We start from the raw sequence: 22452 nt of genomic DNA, 5'->3' as shown, positions 1-22452 counted from the left end.
ACGGCGTTCACCCAGCTGAATCCAAAGTGAAGGCCATTCAAATGGCACCTAGACCTAAATCAAAAGGACAGCTACAAGCATTCTTGGGCCTCTTCAACTTCTACCACGCGTTCCTGCCTAACAAGGCCATATTGGCAGACCCCCTTCACAGGCTCTTAGATAAAAAAGCTTCATGGAAATGGACCAGCATTTATGAAAAAAGTTTTCAAGACCTAAACACACTCTTGTCGGTTAAATCTAATGTAACTCATTTTAGGGAGTCTAAACCAGTCTGTTTAGCATGTGATGCGTCCCCTTATGGGGTGGGGGCAGTCTTGAGTCATTTAGAGAAGAATAGAACACAAGTTCCTAGTGTATTTTATTCAAGGACATTGTCCTCTGCTGAGCGTAATTACGCTCAAATTGACAGAGGCCTTAGCCATTGTAGCAGGAGTTAAAAAATTCCATGACCACTTATATGGCAGGGACTTCACAGTCTTCACTGACCACAAACCTCTACTGGGACTCTTTACAACAGACAAACAAACACCCCACATACTTTCCCCAAGAATGTTGAGATGGTCTATTTTTCTATCAGCCTACAGGTTTAAGTTGGTTCACAAACCCAGCAAAGAAATGGGCCATGCTGATGGCCTGAGCAGACTTCCACTGCCACTAATTGAACCAGATCCGGCCCCAGCGGCCAGAATTCTGTCCATTATGGACTTGCCAGAATTTCCCCTCCACTCAGGGGGCATAGCTGCAGAAACAGCAGCCGATAAGACACTAAGTAGAGTGCTTTCATGGGTGCACACAGGGTGGTTAGATAAGAGCCCAAGCTCTGGATTCCAGAGTTTCTTTGCAAGAAGACATGAGCTATCAGCTCACAAGGGTTGTATCCTATGGGGGAATAGGGTCATAGTTCCCACTTCACTGAGAGATAGAGTTTTACAGTCACTGCATGAAGGCTATCCAGGTATTATCCGTATGAAAGCTTTAGCTAGAAGCTACCTATGGTGGCCAGGTTTAGACAAGGCCATCGAGGCACAGGTGCATGGATGTTATACATGCCAGCAATCAAGGCCTGGCTCCAGTTCACAGGTGGAAGCAAACGCACACTCCCTGGTCCAGAATTCACATAGATTTTGCTGGGCCCTTTAAGGGCCAGCTCTTCCTTATAGTGGTAGACATCCACTCCAAATGGCTTGAAGTAATTCCAGTTGCAAACATGACTACTGCTAGGACCATCCAGGTGCTTAGAAAACTCTTTGCCACGCATGGGTTGCCAGATGTCTTAGTGTCAGACAATGGGGGTCAATTCACTGCTGCTGAATTTCAGGCTTTCCTGAGAGCAAATCTCATCAGACATGCAACGTCTGCCCCATTTCATCCGTCCAGTAACAGTCAAGCTGAATGCATGGTAAGGACCACAAAGGAGTCACTGAAACGCATAGTGACTGGGGACTGGCATCACAGATTGGCAGATTTTTTTACTTTGCCAGCATTCTACACCCTGCATGGCTACTGGAAAAAGCCCAGCAGAACTACGTTGGGGGAGATGCCTGATCACGAAACTGGACAGGTTGCATCCAGATAGAGTGGCAGCAGAAGCCTCTATACCAAAACCCCTGAGGGGGTTGCAAGTGGGTGATGGGGTGTGCACTAGAAACTATGGGCATGGTAATCTGTGGGTTCCTGGAAAAGTTACTAAATCATCTGGTCCCCTCTCTTACGAAGTGGGGCTGGAGGGAGGGTGAGTTGTCAGACGCCATATTGATCAACTCAGAAAGCGGTTTCCAGAATGGCCACTAAGCAAGAACTCTGTCATAAGTCCCTCCCAAGGGTTCCAAACTGACACCCAGCCCAGCCAATGCATAGACTCTGAAGACTTTCACTACACAAGCAACGAGTAGTTGGCCATAGATGGGGGAAGTCTGGAAGTGCAACATGGGTCCCCTGATGGAGCAAGCCAACCTGACTTACACAACTGCTGTGCCAACTCTGCTGAACAAACTGACTCTGGGGTGGGCCAACCTGGAGAGGCCAGCCAGAGAGCACCAAATCCTTCTGGCTCAAGTGCATCAAAGGACACTGGTCTGCCTGGCCCGGTGGGTAAGCTGGTAGACCAGAAAGTGACTGAATCCCTCAGACGTTCCACAAGGGCACGCAAACCTCCTGCCTATTTAGCAGATTATGTGGCAAAATAAAAGAGCTATAATGTTGTATGTACCTTGTGTTATTTGTTAACCATGAGACTGTATCAAAAAGTTAATGGAGCTATAATGTTGTTTAATGTCTTATTGTACTGTTAATGGGAGCCTATTCATACTATTGTTTACTTTGTAAGCATTCTATTGTTGGTATGATGCTGTTCGTTCTAAGAGGGGAGGGGTGTAATGTATTGGGCTTAATTGAGCACCACGTGGTAAGCTGAAGCTAGCTAACGGCTCCCAGCACCTCAGACACCCCGTCTCCAGTGCTGCTATTGGCTGCCCCTAGGCGGCAATGGGTTGCTTTAAACCTATTTGCTGCCACCTAGGGGCCAAGCTATAAATTGCTGCAAGCTGCAGCTTAGTTCCCCAGTTCAGATCCTGCAAGCAAATAAACATGGCCATTGCTGAACTCACTTGCCTCATCTCCATTCGTGCAGAACAAACTCACTACACAACAGCAAAAACCTTTTAAAAATTTGAAAGGCCCAAAAACAGAATATTATTTTGACTTCTGTACACATTATTCTTACTCCATGTCATATCTTTTATAATGTTTCTGAGATCAAATCAGTTATAAACCATTATGTGGACATAATAATAAGCAACCAAACAATCTAACAGATCCCTACATTGATTGATTATTGTATTATACACAATACTCATATTCTGTGATTTTTTAATTCTGTGAAAATGAATTATGTCAATGTTTTTCCAATAGTTTTATATCCATTGGAATAAGATTCCCATAACTAAGTGTCTATATGGAACCAAAAATACTGAGGTAATTCTTGAGTTTAAATTTTGATTAATTAATTTTACCAACCTGAAAAGTAGTAATTAATAATTTAGATACTGAATCATGTTTTTGATGGTCAGCCCTGGAGTTATTGTCTGTTTTCTTTCCAAGGCCCTGTCCTTAGCAGATTGAAGTGTTCATCTTGCAAATTCTGCTACCATAAAAGTATCTCTTCTCTAACTCATATCAAGCTTTTTCCAAACATAATTTATATGGCTGAAATGCAGTGGATCATTCCTCCTAAAAAAAACCCAGGTATCAGATTTATGAAAGGCCTCTATACATGAAGACAGAAGAACAATTCACTAATCTGAATTTCTTCAAGATATGTGCAAAATTTATAAAGAACTATAACAGGTAGAACAAACCTGCTAATAATCACCATAGTTTTTTCTTCTTCCAATGTTCTCTTTCTTCTGGCATTGTCTCATACCAGAAGATTCAGGAGATCCCTCTAGGAATTTTTTTTATACATTTGGTTAGGATGCTGAGCTTGTTGATCCGAAGGTCGGCAGTTTGGCGGGTCAAATCCCGAGTGCCGCATAATAGAGTGAGCACCTGTTACTCGTCCCAGCTTCTGCCAACCTAGCAGTTCGAAAACACATAAAAATGCAAATAGAAAAATAGGGACCATTACAGTGGGAAGGTAACAGCGTTCCGTGCGCCTTTGGCGTCTAGTCATGCCGGCCTCATGACCACGGAGACGTCCTCGGACAAGCGCTGGCTCTTCGGCTTTGAAACTGAGATGAGCACTGGCCCCTAGAGTCGGAAACGACTAGCATGCATGTGCGGGGGAACCTTTACCTTTTTAATAAGAACAAAGCTGAAGCTGATATCCAGCATTAAATTGTCTCCCATACAAATGGCTAATTAAAGGATTAACTAGAGGAGAAACCTGCAGCAAGTTTGGTTTAGTTAAAAATATTAATAACTTTACCAGGTACTGCTCTAGAGATTAGCTTCCATAAGGACCTGCAACATTTGATCCACACTAAAAAAAAGAAAAATGAAAAAACTTCAAAACATTAAAAAAACATTCATGAAAAATAAGCAGATTTTATCTCCAAACTCCACTGTACTGTAATCGACACTATCACATCTGTAACTTTTCACAGATTCTCAGTGCTTTCCTTAGAAGAGAGGTAAATATTTAAAGGCTTTCAGTGAGAGGATGCACAGTTTTAGACATATGTTCTTTAAGTATTTGATTCCAGATAAAAACTGGAAGTAAGGAAGCTAACTGAATTCAGATTAAGCTTGGAAGGAAACAATGGCAGTTGTTGGAACATAGAACCCACTTGTTCAGCCCACACTTGCCTAATTGTGGCTGATCTTGTAAAACTAATTAGGCTCTGACCTAATATTAAGCTATATATAAGACAACTAGGAAATGTTAAGACTGAAGCAATATTGACAAGTTGAAAACATTCTGCAAGAAAACAATGACAAACCACTTCCATTCTGAGGGCTTCTTAATGATGATGCTAGCAGACTTAAGTGCAACTCCAAGCATACTTTATCTTTCAATCTTGTTTAACAAGATTCAATTTAGAAGAAACCTAAAGTGTGTTTGTATATTGAATTTGGAAGTAAAAAAAATGTAACAAATCTTGGGAAACTGGTAATAATTGAAATTGTGGCAAGTTGGACTTCTGTCTCTTTTTTCTTGTGTTGTGATTCTGAAGAAAACCTGAAGAACATCTCCAGTGGAGTCCATACCTTTAGAGTGAGAGGAATGAATGTTTATGGTGAAGCGGGCACAGCAGCGCCTGCATTTTATGCATGGCATGAGTAAAGCACATCTTCCTTCCCTTGTCCTGATCATCTTCTACAGGGGGACGATCGAGACCATCCTGTCATACAGCATCACAGTCTGGTTTGGAAGCATTACTGCTTCAGAGAGGAAGGTGGTGCAGAGAGTGGTGAGGATGGCCGAAAAGATCATTGGCAGTTCCCTCCCTCCCATCCAGGACATAGCATAGAAGCGCTGCTTGAGCAGAGTCTGTAAGATTATCTGAGACACTACTCATCCTCTTCACAACCTGTTTTCCTTGTTACCTTCTGGGAGGAGGCTTCATGGTATCCATAGCAGAACAACCAGATTCAGCCATAGTTTCATTCCATACAGCATTAACCTTGTGAACTCTCAGGCTTCCTCCTTCTGTTATATATTCAAGATGGACAGTATTTAATATTTATTTGTTATGTATATGTAGGGGTATGGGTCTATACATTTGTTGTATATAGTATGTTTAGGTGTGTGTTGTGTATGTATTGAGAGTGGGCAACTTTGAGAGTGGGCAACTAAATTTCATTTTTGATGTGTGCCATTGTGCCCACAGTAAAAAAATGACAATAAAGGTTATCTTATCTTATCATATCTCATCTCATCTCATCTCATCTCATCTCATCTCATCTCATCTCATCTCATCTCATCTATCTTCTGTCTTTTTTTCTTTTCTTGTGTTGTGATTCTGAAGAAAATCTCCAGTGGAGTCCATACCTTTAGAGTGAGAGGAATGAATGGTTATGAATTGAGAAGGACAGGAAGGAAGAGTTAATGTTCCTGGAGACCTGGTGAAGGGTTATAATTGTCAGTGACAGTCAGTGATATCATTGGTGATGTAGTAGATAACCAGGCTAAGCCTGAGGAAGGGGTCAAGCAATTCATCAGTCTTGAACCCCTTCGCACCTGTTATGTATCTAGGTGCAGGTCACCTGCATAACATCGGCCACTAGGTGGCATTGGCCTGGACGGTTTGGCGGGAAAACCTAGTTTCGGCGGGAAACCTAGGACCAACCCTATTGGCTAGCTACCTACCTGGCCGGGTATATAAGGAACCACACCCCAGAAGAGACCAGACCAACTGGAAACCGCATGGACCATGAACCAGTGGAACATGGCCTCCTTCAGCCGGCCCTGCGGCAGCATCAGAGCATCGGCGGCGGGGGGGATCCGGTGGCCGGACCCAACCCAGCTCAGGAGCACCGTGAGCCAGACGACCAGGCCCAAGGCGAAGCCCCACTCAGATGATTCACCAGGCCCCACAGGACACCAGCGTACCTAGCGGACTATGTGTGCAAGTGACCCATCAACCTCGCTGTATGTATATATATATATATATATATAGTTAAACATTGTAGATAGTTGTGTTATGTTGCATAGTTGTAAGGGAGGCTCTTTTCTAAGGGGGGAGGGGTGTTATGTATCCAGGTGCAGGTCACCTGCATAACAGCTGCCACTAGGGGGCGTTGGCCTGGATGGTTTGGCGGGAAAACCTATTTCGGTGGGAAACCTAGGTCCAACCCCATTGGCTAGCTACCTACCTGGCCGGGTATATAAGGAGGCCAGGTAGCCCTTGTTCACCAGTACGGTACCCCCCCCAATAAAGAGCTGAACTCGTACTCCGGCTGGCGTCTCTTCCTTGCGTCGGACAAACTACATTACAGCACCCACAAGAGATCTATGTCCAGCCCACTTTGAATTCCTTTGACTTTTATCTACCCCCAATTTGCTTTGACCATTGGTAGTTCAGACTGTTAGCAAGCAATAAATCTGTATTCATTTGAAATGCCTTGACTCCTGATTCCCTGCCCTTGATAGGCATCGTGCTACAGGAAGTATAACTATCTTTAATCCATCTCTATGGAGGGAACCAGATACTAAGCTCTGAGGTAGTTTGTAGTGGTATCAGTGTAAATAGTACTTATTGTAAATAGTACCTTCAGAGGACTGAGTCTTCCCCCACTCCAGGACTGTTACAGATGCAAAGTGTTAAATTCATCTTTCATTTAAAATCTGTGCAGACTGAATTCAAATATACATTTGAGATGACAGTAAATTCAATCCTTATGGTTACTATCTTAGGAAGCTATGGGATATGATGATAGTCCTTTTCAACATTTCCTAAACTACTCCTTCTGTTATATATTAAGCAGGCCTGATAAAAGTATGACATAGATTTTGCTGTAAAATGAATGCTGAATTAAATTCAGATAAAACTTCCAAGGAAGTCTAATAAAGCTAAGACAGTGTAAATAGCACTTCAATTGAATCAATTTCTTACAATAACAGACATAAAAATGACAAATGATTTCAAATATGAAATAAAAACACACACAAATTTATACAAACATATGTCCAATAATCATATGGTTCAGATGATCCAGGATAAAATTTAGGCTATTATGCACTGTTTATGAGCTTTTATAGCAAGAAGACAGATTCTTAGTTATGCTTCTGTAATATTTATTTATTTGCCAAAAGCTGTATTAGATAGTATCTGCCAGTGTATTTTGCTGTTATAAAGACTATAAATCTTATAAGAACATATCTGTGAAAGTCATTTGAAAAAAAGGCTGACTAATTCTCTGTTACATTCTTCATATAAACAGGTATTTGTTTACATGATATCACCTACAAAAAGGTTCTCCATGAATGCACTTTCCTATATTATGGATTAATCTTATAGTTCAAGTTGTTAATACATCCCTAAACTAAATTAAAAGGCACACAGAACATAGTTTGCTTGCTGTGGTTAAAAATGGTTTGTTTGCTGATGTCACTTATCCATATTTCAAGGAGCTGTTCAGCTCTAAAATACCTTTCATGAAAAAGGGATGCGGCCAATAGGCCAACAGACTTCAGGCTACTCTTTAGAAATTTAGTCATGTTCTTATGAATACATTTTGAAAAGCCATTTCTACCATGGTGTGGGAGATATTCATCATAGACTTCCTATAAAGAGCCTTGGTGGAGCAGTGGGCTAATGCCTCCTTAAGTAACACCAGCTGCCTGCAATTAGTGCAGGTTCGCATCCCACCAGGCTCAAGGTTGACTCAGCCTTCCATCCTTCTGAGGTAGGTAAAATGAGGACCCAGATTGTTGGGGGCAATAAGCTGACTTTGTAATAATGCCACTTGGGGGGGGGGAAGCCCTAATAAGCAGGCATATACATAGAATGAAGGCTATTGCTAAGCACATTGATTTGTGCTTTAAATTGTAAGCCGCCCTGAGTCTTCGGAGAAGGGCGGGATATAAATGGGATTAAAAAAATATTTTAAAGTGAATAGTAAGGCACTTGCAAGTGGACATGGGGCAGTCCCAAAATTGCATATAGAAAAGTAGAGCTTACTACCTTCTTGGATTGAGATATGAGTTCTAGATTTATCCATAACAAGTAGCTTCTGCCTGAAACACTTGTACTACTGAAAATAAAGCTAGCAACATTTCTCAGATAAGATAAGATAAGATAAGATAAGATAAGATAAGATGACAAGACAAGACAAGACAAGACAAGACAAGACAAGATAAGATAAGATAATCGTAATTGTCATTTTTTACTTTCGGCACAATGGCACACATCAAAAATGAAATTTAGTTGCCCACTCCCAAAGTGAGACACATTCATGACACCCCCCAAAAAACATACTACATACAACATATGTATAGACCCACACCCCTACATATACATAACAATAAAATATGAAATACTCTCCAACTTGAATATATAACGGAAGGAGGAAGCCTGAGAGTTCACAAGGTTAATGCTGTATGGAATGAAACTATGGCTGAATCTGGATGTTCTGCTACGGATACCATGAAGCCTCCTCCCAGAAGGTAACAAGGAAAACAGGTTGTGAAGAGGATGAGTAGTGTCCCAGATAGCATGCTTCTATGCTATGTCCTGGATGGGAGGGAGGGAACTGCCAATGATCTTTTCGGCCATCCTCACCACTCTCTGCACCGCTTTCCTGTCTGAAGCACTGATGCTTCCAAACCAGACTGTGATGCTGTATGACAGGATGTTCTTAATCATCCCCCTGTAGAAAGTGGTCAGAACAGGGGAAGGGATCCTTCAAAAACTTTTCTAATTCAAAATTAGAGCTTTTCTCATGCAACGCAAAAAGTGCAGGCGCTGCTGTGCCCACTCCACCAGTTTCTCTCTGTTGAGCGACCAAGCCAACCTACTTGTAAGCTGCACACCCAGGAATTTGATGCTGGTAACCATCTTCACAGGTGAATCATTAATGCACAGAGAAGCGTGTCTGTGCTTTGAAAATTTAGTTCAATGTAAAGCCCTCTCTGAGATATTTCATATGCACATTGACAAGTAGGAATTTTCTGACTTCCCCCTTTACAGTTGAAAAAGAGACACTAGGAGAGTCACCTAGTCAGCTTTCATTTTCTTAAGGAGAATTAGAACCTTGGCCTCCACACTTTTAGCCGAGAATCTTAAGTATCACTTCACATGGGTATTACATTAACATTATTAAAAATAACAGTAGTACCAAAACAACATGAGTTGTCAAAGCAACATGGAATTAAGTCCCACAGTTATGAGGCTTTTTATAAATGATTAATAAAAGTGTGTATATAAACACACACCATTAAAATTCTAGAAAACTTTCCATAACACTTTTATTAACTATTTATAAAAGCTTCATAACTGTGGGACTTAATTTTTCTGAAGGCTCCCCAGAATCCACTTACAATCCACTATCTGAGTGAAGAATTGATGATAAAAATCTCACAATAATGAGTGGGACTTAAAATTTTCCAGTTGGGACTTTACAACCAGAATCTACCAAAACATCAACATCTGTGTGCTTCATCCTTTCCGAGGCATAACCTTTCTTCTTAAACCTATGAAATGAAACAATTTCATCCGTTCTCTGATTTGTTGTCTGCCTCCAAAAACTAAATTGCAGAGGAGAGGATCCTAAGTTAAATAAACAATTAAATCTTGTTTACATGAGTTAGTGATTTGTACTTATTTTTGACATATTGTTATATTTTTGTCTTGATGGATAATTGTTTGAAACATAATTATAATTATATTTTATTATTATTTAAATATACTTTATTGCTTTGGAAATCATTATCTTAATCAGAAAAGCACAATCCATTTTTTGGTAATAAAACAATTAAACAATTAACCTGGCAAACCTAGAGCCACAGCAATTACCCAAAACTGTTTTCCATCCAGGCAAAGTTGTTAAAAAATCTTAGAGGAATGTATCTTAAATTAAGCTTAAACTTTGAACTATAATGCATGAACAAAACACATTTACCCAGCATATGTTTTAAGTATTAAGTGTTACAAACTCTCATTCCATCACCAACCAAGCCAATTCCTGAAAGATAATATAAAGAATGGTTTAATTAATTAAAGAATGGCTGGAATTGCCTATGTCTAGTTTAATTTTAAAAAGGACTAGGGGTGACATGATAGCAGTGTTCTAATATCTCAAGTGTTGCCACAAAAATGAGGGGGTCAAGCTATTCTCTAAAGCACCTGAAGGCAGGACAAGAAGCAATGGATGGAAACAAATAAAAGAGAGACATTTCCTGACAGTTTGAATAATTAATCCCTGGAATAACTTGTCTCCAGAAGCTGTGAATGCTCCAACACTGGAAGTTTTTAAGAAGAGATTGGACAACCACTTGTCTGAAATTGTATAGGGTTTTCTGCCTGAGCAGAGGGTTGGACTAGAAGACCTCCAAGATCCCTTCCAACTCTTCTATTCTATTCTATTCTATTCTATTCTATTCTATTCTATTCTATTCTATTCTATTCTATTCTATTCTATTCTATTCTATTCTATTCTATTCTATTCTATTCACTATGCCTTGTATTGGAGACTTCCAATGATTCAGTAACTATAATTTCAAATAAAGATTGTGTACATAATATTTTTAAAAAATTTTCTACTGGTTCCCTTGTTTCTCATTAAAGAAAAACAACCTGTGCATAAAGACATCATTGGCATTTCTGAACATGAAGAGAGGCAGAGTAGAGAGGCTAAGCAGAAGGTACAGAAAAACAAGCTGTTATTTAATAGAAGACTGTAAAGAGATTAGAAGTTTGGGAGGAAGTACATCTTAGGACTTCCTGAAGAAGCAATGCCCATAGGAGAAAATAAAGGATTTATTTAATTTTTATATACCCTTTTTCTAGGCTTAGTATCTCCCAAGACAAAATTCCTGATCTGAGATGCAATTCCTAAAAAGATTGTAGTAAGCAAGATGAGCATAGCATATATATTGATAGAGAGAGATAGAGAGAGACATGCATGTATGATAGCTTAGAGATTAAGATGCTGAGTTTGTTGGCTGGAGAGTCAGCAGCCCAGATTCAAAAACATGTAAATGTGAGTAGATAAATAGGTACCACTTTAGTGCAAAGGGATATTTATCTCTATTTCTATCATCTATGTGTATATAAAATAAAACAAAACATTCTGTTTTGGGCTGAGGGCTGTCTTTGATCCTTGGAAAGAATGCTGAGGTCAGCAAAAAGCAAGCAGAGCCAAGTCTAACTTTGATTTTATTAGATTTTAATTTTATTAAAATCACATTAAAATGATATGTATTTCATACTTATATTCCTTGCATTACAATAGAAATTTAGAGGTTGGAGCCAAAGTTTTCAGGGACTCGGGTTCATGTTGTCCTGTTTCAATCATATACAGTTCAATCATTTTATGATCTGATAGACATCGCATCTTCAGAATGTTTGCTGTTAACTCTATATTTGTGCTGTTATATGCTCGTGCTCATAAGGGACGCGGTGGCTCAGTGGGTTAGGACGCTGAGCTTGTCGATCAGAAGGTCGGCAGTTTGGCGGGTCAAATCCCGAGTGCCGCGTAGCAGAGTGAGCACCTGTTACTCGTCCCAGCTTCTGCCAACCTAGCAGTTCGAAAGCACGTAAAAATGCAAGTAGAAAAATAGGGACCACTGCGATGGGAAGGTAACAGCGTTCTGTGCGCCTTTGGCGTCTAGTCATGCCGGCCACATGACCACGGAGACATCCTCAGACAAGCACTGGCTCTTTGGCTTTGAAACGGAGATGAGCACTGGCCCCTAGAGTCGGAAACGACTAGCATGCATGTGCGGGGGAACCTTTACCTTTACCTATGCTCGTGCTCATGTCATCATTGATAGTATGCTGCCATCTTGTTTTCTTTTAGGGTCTTTTTATTGTCTTTAATATTTCCAAGCATTGTTTTTTTTTTCCCTTTAGGACTCTTGCACCCATGCATTCCAAGTATTTAAGTTTTAGCCTTAACACTGCTTTAAATAAGCAGACTGGCTTTATTTCATTTAATACTTTTTTTTCTTCTTAGGGTCCAGATTATTCTCAACAATTTTCTCCAGTGTGACAATGCAAGGGCATAAATTTTCTTTAGCTCTTTCTGATTGTACAACATTTCATAGGCACTGAGTGGAATAAATAAATAGCTTTGTTGTCAGTTTACATCTTTACAATATAATATTTATCTAGATTTATCATAATTTAGCTGCACTAAATCACGGAAGGTTTAGAAATCAATAACAGTTAAACTGAACTAATACAAAACTGAATAAAGTAAAAGGCATAAAGATATACATTTTAAACAGTAAATTGATGACCTTGTGTTGCTTTTTGGAGCACTCAAATTCTCCTACATTTTGAAATTCTATGTGTCTTGGAGATATATTATTCAGTTAACAGTTATACAGAAAAAAACACACATCAAAATCAGGAAAGGTAACTGTTGCCTTCAGAAGTTTTAGATTATAGCTTCAACAATACCTTGTCATCAGCCATATTGGCTTGGGTCAGTGAGAACTGATCCTAGTATCTGGAAAGTACCATGTATCTCATATGATATATTCATTGGAAAAGATAATACAGTAATAACAAATCTGATACTATGAGATTTTACAACTTTCTCCCCCTGTTGTACTCTTAACTTATTTGCTTCTGATTCTTAGGATAAGCCTGGGCTGGCTGCAATTAAAACTATCAGCAGATATTTCTCTTTAGGTCCAACTCCAATCTCAGTTATTACTGCCAGTTTAACTTGCTTGGAAGCTGTTGTATTTGTTATCTTTTTCTCCATGCATTACATATGGGATTAGTAAGCAAATTGGAAGATTGTATGCTTAGGAAACCAAAATGAATGAAAGAATGGGGTATCAATTGCTGCCACTCCCATGATTTTTTTTATAGCCAATGTCTTCAAATAACCAAAATGATGCCTCTATATATGTTCACCATATTGCTAAAAGAAGTAGAGTAGCTTAATTATAGCATCAAAGACATGGCTAAGTGGCAAATATGGAATAGGTCACAAACTGCTTGTGTACAAGTTGCAAGCTCCAGATTAAGCTAAAGAAGAAGAAGAAAGGCAACCAATTTTCATTATGTGATCTTGAGTGTATACCTGCTATTTTCAAGGAGAACAACAGGAATTCTTTTAAAATCCTGAACATCATTGATAGACAGCCAGAATGAACTTAAAGAACCTAATAAGGGTAAATGTGAATAAAACCTGCCCAAAATTAAGAAATAGAAGAAATCAAACTAGATGTCAGAACAAGCTATAGAAACTGCCAGAAAAAAACAACAAGACAAAGGCAATATCGCAGAAAAGAAAGAACAAAGAATTTTAGAAAGTTGCTAGAAGAGACAAAAAACAATATTTCATCAACATCTGTAAAGACATCAAGAATGGAAACAGACATGAAAACAAGGAAAGTATTTTAAAATATCTCTGAACTTCTGTCTAGAACCTCAGAAGGAGGTTCCAAACTTAACTGATATGCTAAAGAGTACCAATAGACAGTGACTGATTCAATTGAAATCAAACAAATATAGAAGAAATGTACTAAACCAAAACACCTTTAAAATACTGCCTTTCTCAAGAACTTCTAATAATAGGCTATGAAGGCTATGTATGGGAGATGACAAGGCAGAGCCCAAGGGAGGGGTCAAATGCATCATCAGTTGAGTCCCTGTGTGCCCACAAAGATCTAAGTCCAGCCCACCCTGAATGCCTTTCTTAACACCAGTTAATTTTCCATGACTGTTAATAGCTCAGGTTCTTGTAGAGAGCTTAAGCTTGCAATAGATCTTTATACTAATTTGAACTGCCTGAATCTCCTGATTTCCCCAGCACTTGACACTATGCTAGCATATCTAAAGAACAACCAGACAACAGACTGGAGGAAGCCAATCTACATTCCAGTACAAAAACATGGAGACTTAACAGAGTCTGTAAACTAACATCCTTATTTCACATGCTAGCAAAATAATATTTAGGATCATGCAATGCAGATAGTAGAAGTAGTGCTGTACATGAAAAAAATATGCCAGATGTTCAGCATAGCTCTAGAAAAGGCAAGAAACATGATGTATTATTTTCTGATTTATGCTGAATAATTGAGAAAGTCACAGCAGACCAAAAAGAAATCAATATGTACTTCATTGATTATAGAAATTTCTTTGATTGTGTCAAACTTATCAAGTAGTGGAATGTGCTTAGAAAAATGGGAATCCTAAACATCCCTGTCCTCATGAAAAACCTATATATAAGTCAGGAAGCTATAGTAGGGACAGAACATGACAAACGGACTCTCTCTTGGTTGCCAAAAGAATGCAACAAGGCTGTAAACTCTTCCCTTATTTATTCAACCTATATGCTAAATATATATTAAGGCTAGCTAGATGGGAAGAAGATGGGCTTCAAAACCTGGAGAAGAAACATCAATAACATGTGCTATACTAATATAATAGCACATATTATATAATAAGTTCTACTAGTAAAACTCAAGGAACATACTGAAAAAAGCGGCACTAAAATTAAATATAAAAAATACCAAACTAATGATAACATATACAACAATCAGCCTTAGAATTGCTCATGAAGATATTCTGCCTTTTAGGAGCAACCATCAACAGTAAAACAACAACAAGCAATCAAGAAATACACTGCAAACTGGCACCATGAAGGCCTCAGAAAAGATATTCAGATACCTTAATGTACTACAAATATCAGAATAATGCAAACATATCCTTCTGATATTCTTTGGAAGTGAAATCAGATAGGAAGAGTATTGACACATTCACACTTTGGTGGGGGAGAAGACTCCTAAAAATATGATGAGCAGCCAAGAAAACAAATAAAAGGATCATTGAGCAAATCAACACAGAATTCTCATTCGAGACACAAATGATGAGACTGACATTACTCTACTTTGGACATAATACACAAAAACTTAATTTGATGGAAAAGGCTCTAGTACTGGGAAAAGTGAAAGAAAGTAGAAGAAGAGGGCAACCAACAACTTATGTGACTCAGTTAAAGCAGAGATGACCTGCAATACCAAGTTAGATCATAATAGACAAAATCAACGTCTACTAAGGATTGATGCCAACCTGATGGGACAAAATTCAAGTCTGGATAAGTGATTATGTTTTTGTATTTTCTCTGAAACAAAAGTCTATAACTGCCCTTGTTCTGTTTCTATTCTTTAAACCTCCCACCTACACACCCTTTGATTTTGCTTCTGTGAACATGCCCATCACTCCCTGCACATATCTGGTCTTTATAGAAACTCAACTTCCCTAATTTCCATCATTTTCTATTTTTATAGGCAGAATTATTAGTGTTATGTATTGAGCTTTTGGGAAGACCTTATCACGTGTACGCTGGAAAGCTAACGGTTCTCCAGCAACACAGATGGGACTTTCCAGTCCAGGCTGCAGTCAGCTTGGTGGGAATGATGGGTTCAATCTGATTGGTTGTTCAGACTATGGAAGACTATATAAAGACTGCATGGATACCCCTAACCCCAGTACAGTTAAAGCTATGAATAAAGCAACTATTCTTCTGTACTCATCTGCCTGGCGTCTTTCCTGCTCGTCTGAACCCGAAACATAATAGTGGCGATGAAGGTGGGATCCTGCTTCGCAAAGAGCTGAAGTCATGAGGTGTTGGCTTTACATGCTGGTGGGAAGAGGCATCTTTCCCCCCCTCTCTTTCAGCTGGCTAATATTAATACACTAGCAGCCACACGCTCAGAATTACCCGTCTGAGCTCGTGAAGCAGGATCCAGAATGCAGGAGTTGAGAAGTTATTTGCACACAAAGGATGTTTGTTATGGGGTAATAGAGTCATTATTCCCTCAGTCTTGAGGGATAGAGTACTACAGTCCTTGCATGAGGGACACTGTTAGCAAAGTGCTTCCTGAGTTATCAGGAACCTACACAGGCAAAAGCGTACTGAGAATAGTAAGAGTCACACAGTAAACACACAGATACACTGAGTTGTGATAAACAGAAAAATTCTTTACTATTAGTGTAAAAACAAAAACACAATCCGAATAAACAGTCCAGGTCATACATGCATAACAACAGATAAGCAACAGTAAAAATACAGGGAGTATCCAAAATACAATGTCTTCTTACCGGTCTGAAGGTCAAGTACACAGTTCCTAAGGTTTAACACAGTAGTAAGCCAAAAAGCAAAAACAATGAGAGCAAAGAGAGAGAGAGAGAGAGAGAGAAGCCACGTTCCTAGCTCCCTCTTATGGCCGTTGGAAAAACTTACACACCCATTGGCCAATTAGCACCTTAAGGTTATAACATCATGGTTTATATATTTCCAACCCAACCAGGTAGGCTATAACCATATGCCTAACAGACACCCTGGTATAGTGCACATGAAAGCATTAGCTAGAAGCAACCTGTGGTGGCCTGGTTTAGATAAGGCTGTTGAGGAGCAGGTACATGGTTGCTATATCTGCCAAAGGTCAAGACCTGAAATGCCTCAGGCACCTGTCCATAGATGGGAGGCAACTCACACGCCCTGGTCCAGGATTCATATTAATTACGCTTGGCCTTTTCAAGGACAGCTATTCTTAGTTGTAGTGGATAGCCACTCAAAATGGCTAGAAGTAGTTCCAGTCCCCAATATGACTACTGCTAGGACCATCCAGGTGCTGAGGAAACTTTTTGCTACACATGGGCTACCTGATGTCGTGGATTCAGATAATGGGGCTCAATTTACTGCTGCTGAGTTTCAGGCTTTCCTCAGAGCAAACATGATCAGACATGCCACATCTGCACCATTCCACCCCTCGTCGAATGGACAAGCAGAACGAATGGTGAGAACGACCAAAGACGCACTCAAGCGCATCATCACAGGTGACTGGCACCACAGACTAGCAGACTTTCTACTTTGTCAACACTCCACACCTTGTACAGCCACAGGAAAAAGTCCTGCAGAGCTTCGCTGGGGCAGACGCCTCATCACTAAGCTGGACAGACTCCATCCAGACAGAGTGGCATCAGATGCTGCTCAACACAAAACCCCGAGGGAGCTACAACCTGGTGACTTGGTCTGGGCCAGAAATTATGGGCCGGGACATTTGTGGGTTCCGGGGAAGGTGGTTGACAAATCAGGGCCCCTATCTTATACAGTAGGGGTGGAGGGAGGGTGTCTGGTAAGACGGCATGTGGACCAACTAAGGAAGAGATTTCCAGAACAGTCACTAAGTGAGTATGGGGGTACTAGTCCCTCTTGTAGTTATCAAGCTGGCACACGGGCTAGCTCTTATCCTCCCTATCAGCGTTTTCAGCACACAGCAGGTTTCGAGTCTGAAGAGGACCAAGACAGCACGGAGGTGCAACATGGTTTAGATCAGATCAGCCAAACTCCAGTGACCGCTGTGCTCACTCTGCTTCAAGTTTTGACTCTGGGGTGGGCCTACCGGGTGAGGCCAGCCAGAGCAATCCTCCATCCTCAGATTCTCCAGCACAGGAGAGCATGAACTCACCTGGTGTGCCAGATAAGTTGGTAGACCACAAAGTGGGTGGAACTCAAAGACGTTCCTCATGGCCTCACAGGCCACCTGCATATCTTGCTGACTTATGTTGTCAAATAAGACAAAGTATTGTAAATGGTTTATCAGCTTGTGAGCATGCCCAATGTTTTTTGGATTTTGTTAATCAACATGTAATAGGTTGCATTTGCATACTGAAAGGGGATTAACTGAGAGAGAGTCTTTTCAGTGAGACATTCTTTGTAGTCCACTACTGTATGTACTATTAGGTAGTGCGATACTACTGGCAGAACAGTAAAATTGTCTTAGTCTCATTGGATGCAACCTATACATTGCACGTCCGAGAAGGTCGCGTTATGATTATTCTACCTTGAATAGGGTCAAACATTCAAATTAAACATTGGAGGTTGGGAGTGAATCATAATCCTTAAATGGCAAAGGTTATAATGTGTGTTCCTTAAAAGGGGAAGGGGTGTTATGTATTGAGCTTTTGGGAAGACCTTATCACGTGTACGCTGGAAAGCTAATGGTTCTCCAGCAACACAGATGGGACTTTCCAGTCCAGGCTGCAGTCAACTTGGCGGGAATGATGGGTTCAATCTGATTGGTTGTTCAGACTATGGAAGACTATATAAAGACTGCATGGATACCCCTAACCCCAGTACAGTTAAAGTTATGAATAAAGCAACTATTCTTCTGTACTCATCTGCCTGGCGTCTTTCCTGCTCGTCCAAACCCGAAACATAATAATTAGCATTTATTTTAATATGAAATAATGTTTCTTCTTTCCTGTGTGCATGTAAAATAAAGCTTTAAATTTGGAAACTTAGTTCAGCTATTTACTCCTCAGTATTTGTGTATCTGGATATTAGTGTGAGATAATTATTCTCTATAATGTATGTTTGATTGATAGCTTACACTTATCATTCTCAGTGTAAATGTAGAAATAGCTTTTTACAAATTAGAGAAACAGTAATACATAAATATGGGACAAGCACATGACATTTCTGTATAAAAGCTTCTCATTCTGGCATATACTGATAAAAGAATATACTGCATATGCAGACTGATATAAAATATAAAACAAACAGCAATATTTCTACCATGATCCCAAAGTTAATCTATATCTTACATACATGAAACTTTGAGGAGATTGTCTAGAGTTCAAAATTACACTACCATAAGGATGCTGATATGAGTGATACTCTTCATTCTATTTCAATTTCAATCCAGGAAAAGTATTTTACTTCTAAATAACTGTTTGATGTTGATAATGAAAAGATCAGAACAATTAATGCTCTTGATTAGTTAACAATCAAAGAAGAAGGATCTATGTTAGTCAAAATGTTCTTACAGTTAAAAGTTCACAATTTGTATATATTCCTGGATTCATTCCAAAATCTAGGTGGTGATTATCTGGCAATGTCAGAAGCATTTACAGAGCTAAGATGGTGACTATTCCTGAAAATGTCAGATCTGGCCAGTATGATCCATGACTTATTTAATCTCTTTCAGAGTGCTGTAGTACGTTACATGCAAACAATATTTCATCTATACTAGGGGTAGGCAACCTTGGCTCTTTTATGACTTGTGGACTTCAAATCTCAGAATTCCTGAGCCAGCTGAGCCAGTCCACGAGTCATAAAAGAGCCAAGGTTGCCTATGCCGATCTATACTATAACAATTATAGGAAACATATGAATCGCTGAGCACAGTGATACGCTTCTTTCTGGATCTTTTCTGCTTAAATAATAAAATGCTGATTCAGATTTATAGATTGCTAGGATCTTTTCTGGATGGAGTTGACCATCTTTGAAACAACCATTATGGTCTTACTACTGTTCTGTATTTTATATTTTATAGTCTGATGTGGTCTAATGGCTAATCAATAAATTATCATTATTACTGTGATTTTTCACAGTCAGTCAGATGCTTAGACTGGGTTTGGCAGTTTTATCCACCTATCGAGTCCTTCCCAAGGACCAGGGATAGGCAGATGGTTGCACCATTGTTGCTATTTTGAGTGATCGTCTTCATCCAGATTCTTGATGTTATTTTTATAGAACATCTTGATTCTTTCAGGTTTTGCTATTTTTCCCTGTTTGCTTGTGAGTAGGCACAGTTGTCCCAGTCAAACTCCAATGTAATATCTTGATTGTGTATACAGACAGTGTTAAGCAGCAATTCAGTTTCAGATAGTGTTTTTCTATACAGCTTCAGATTGTCCATGAAAAGGAGGTGGGATAGTCTGGCAGAAGTTTTTGATGTTAGGTAACCTTGGCCTGACTTCTTCAGTATAGTTAACAGAGGAATCAGTGTAATAACAGGGTGATAGTGAGTCTCCTTGAAAGATTAAACTCTCCGACTCTATCACCATTGATTAGCAACTGTGTCTTCCATTGTGCCATTGATCTTTGTATAGAGCTTCTGAAGTTTCTACTAACTTCTAATATTTCTAGGCACTTAATTATTCAATTAAATGGCATGGAATCAAATAAACTTTAAATACCTTTTGGTTCAGCTCTCATAAAGCTAAAGATGTATACAACATTGAACAAAACTTCTAATATAGTGAAACAATTCATTAAAGAAATAAAAGATAGCACATCTCTCCTAACATAAAGTAAGCCAAGATTTCTGATAAAAAGTGTTGATCTGATACTAAAAAAGAAGGTAAATCAACGCCAATTTCATTTCCTCAGAAAGAGTTTTCCTCAACTGGAATCCCATGACATTTTTTCAAGAGGGAAACCAACAATTTAGCAAAAAGGATGAACAGTTAAAACAGTGAATTGTTCAGAACTAGGAATAGATTGAATGGCACAAGGGATTTCTTCTTTGTTACATAATGCTATGGAACAAAACTATTATGGAATGGAAGAGATATATGCTTATTATCAAGATTAAAGGAGAAGATTTTGCCAACGTATAAAATAACGGCTTGAATGAAAAGAAATTGTGAAGCTGAAGAGATCTTTTAATTAATAGACATAAATGTTAAAGCATATTACATTCAATAATTTAATTTATTTAGTTTTTAATTTTTTTTGCTGGACTTATATGTCATCCAATTATTACTACTTGGAAAAAATATGGTAAAATAGTTCATATCCTTTCATGAAATGCAGCAGTGGTCAAATTTTGGGTGGTCAAGATCTGCACTACTTTTTAAAATGAAGACAATAGATGGAATGACTGAAGACAAAATCACCTTATTACCTGTTGGTGGAGGTGTTCTGTTGCCTCCTTTATACTTTTTCTCTCCTTTGCCTCTTTTATACTTTTCCCTCCCTTGCTTTTTGATAGATTATGTTACACTTCATGGCTTTATTACTTCAAAATGTAAGGAAATGAAACCTTCAGAGATGAAAGAATTTCCAGGGCTTTCAAGAGGAAACTTGGGAAGCACATGAAGCTCTACAGCCATAGCATTTTCACTGCTGATCAAGCACAATTTCAGAAGGAGCCATAAGACACTATGATGGCTGGCATTTCTGGGGCTGAAAATAGTATGGTAAACAGAATAGAGTTAAATGTGTTTTCTAATTAATTTAATTTTAATTGAACTCAATAGACTACATGTTTTAGGCTTTAACTGTGTCATAAGCTTGCAAGAGTGTTAATTATTTTATCCAGTTTTCTTCAATAGGAATCCTACACTGTGGAACTTTAACTGTCATCCCCAGCCACGATAATGGGAATAGAAGTACAACTCTGGACTTCATTTGGCTAAGGAAGGCTGCTTTCATCTGAATGATCTTTGTACTGGCTGATGTATTATTGGCAAGGGAGAACTGTATGAGGGGGCAGGGGAACAATTGATTTTATTGAACTTTCATTTCAGTAACTTTAAAATGGATCTGATCCACAGATTTCCTGGCTTACATAATTTTTCACATTTGTAGAATTAGTCATCATGCATCAGTTTCTCAGAAAGCCCATGAAATTGAATATTCTATTTTTGTTTGTAAAAGTAAGAGAAAACACAAGCATGCAAAGCATTTATTTTGGTAGTAAATTTTTGTTTCTTATATCAAAAGCTCAACAAATACATTTACTTTTTAACAGTAATTTTGATAACAAGTAAAGAGCATTTTGAAAATAAGTTATACTGTTTGCAGACAAGATAGAGATGGGATTGTTGGGCTTGACAATAGAAAAAATGAAAAGGATTTCAGGATCTTATACAATCACATGTTGAACTGAGATATTGTGATGCAGTTGCAAAAAATAATCTATAATATCACTTTCAGTTTTAGACATATCATTAAATGGGATAATTGATTGTATACCATCATAGCAGAGTAAACTCTTAATAACCACATAGATAAACATGATTTGTCTTCATGTGCCCTTCAGGTCTTCCAATGGCTAACCCATTGCTTACATATATTTGAGTCTACCCATGTCACTGCTGGTCATCTTTTTCTTTCTTTCTACCTTTCCCAGCATTATAGACTTCTTAAGAGAGCTGGGTCTCTACATAACATATCTGAAATATGATAAATTGACCCTGGTTATTTGGACCTTGAGTGAGAACTGTAGAATTATTTGTTCCATGATCCATTTGTTTATTTTCTTAGTATTTCCAGAGGTCTTTTCCAAAACCATATTTTAGGGGTGTCTGTAGAGTATTATAAAAAAACAATTAGATGGTATCCATAAGAATGATCAAACCTCCGTTTGTTATTTAAAGATGTCATGTGTAGATTGGGAAAACTTTGATCACAGTTGCAGCTACCATCTTGAATTCTGGATTAGATGACCTCCAAGGTCCCTTCCAACATTATTATTATTATTATTATTATTATTATTATTATTATTATTATTATTATTATTATTATTATCAT

The sequence above is a fragment of the Vipera ursinii genome (assembly GCF_947247035.1).
Source record: "Vipera ursinii genome assembly, chromosome: 4".
NCBI classification, from domain to species: Eukaryota; Metazoa; Chordata; class Lepidosauria; order Squamata; family Viperidae; genus Vipera; species Vipera ursinii.
This window is presented reverse-complemented; position numbering follows the sequence as displayed.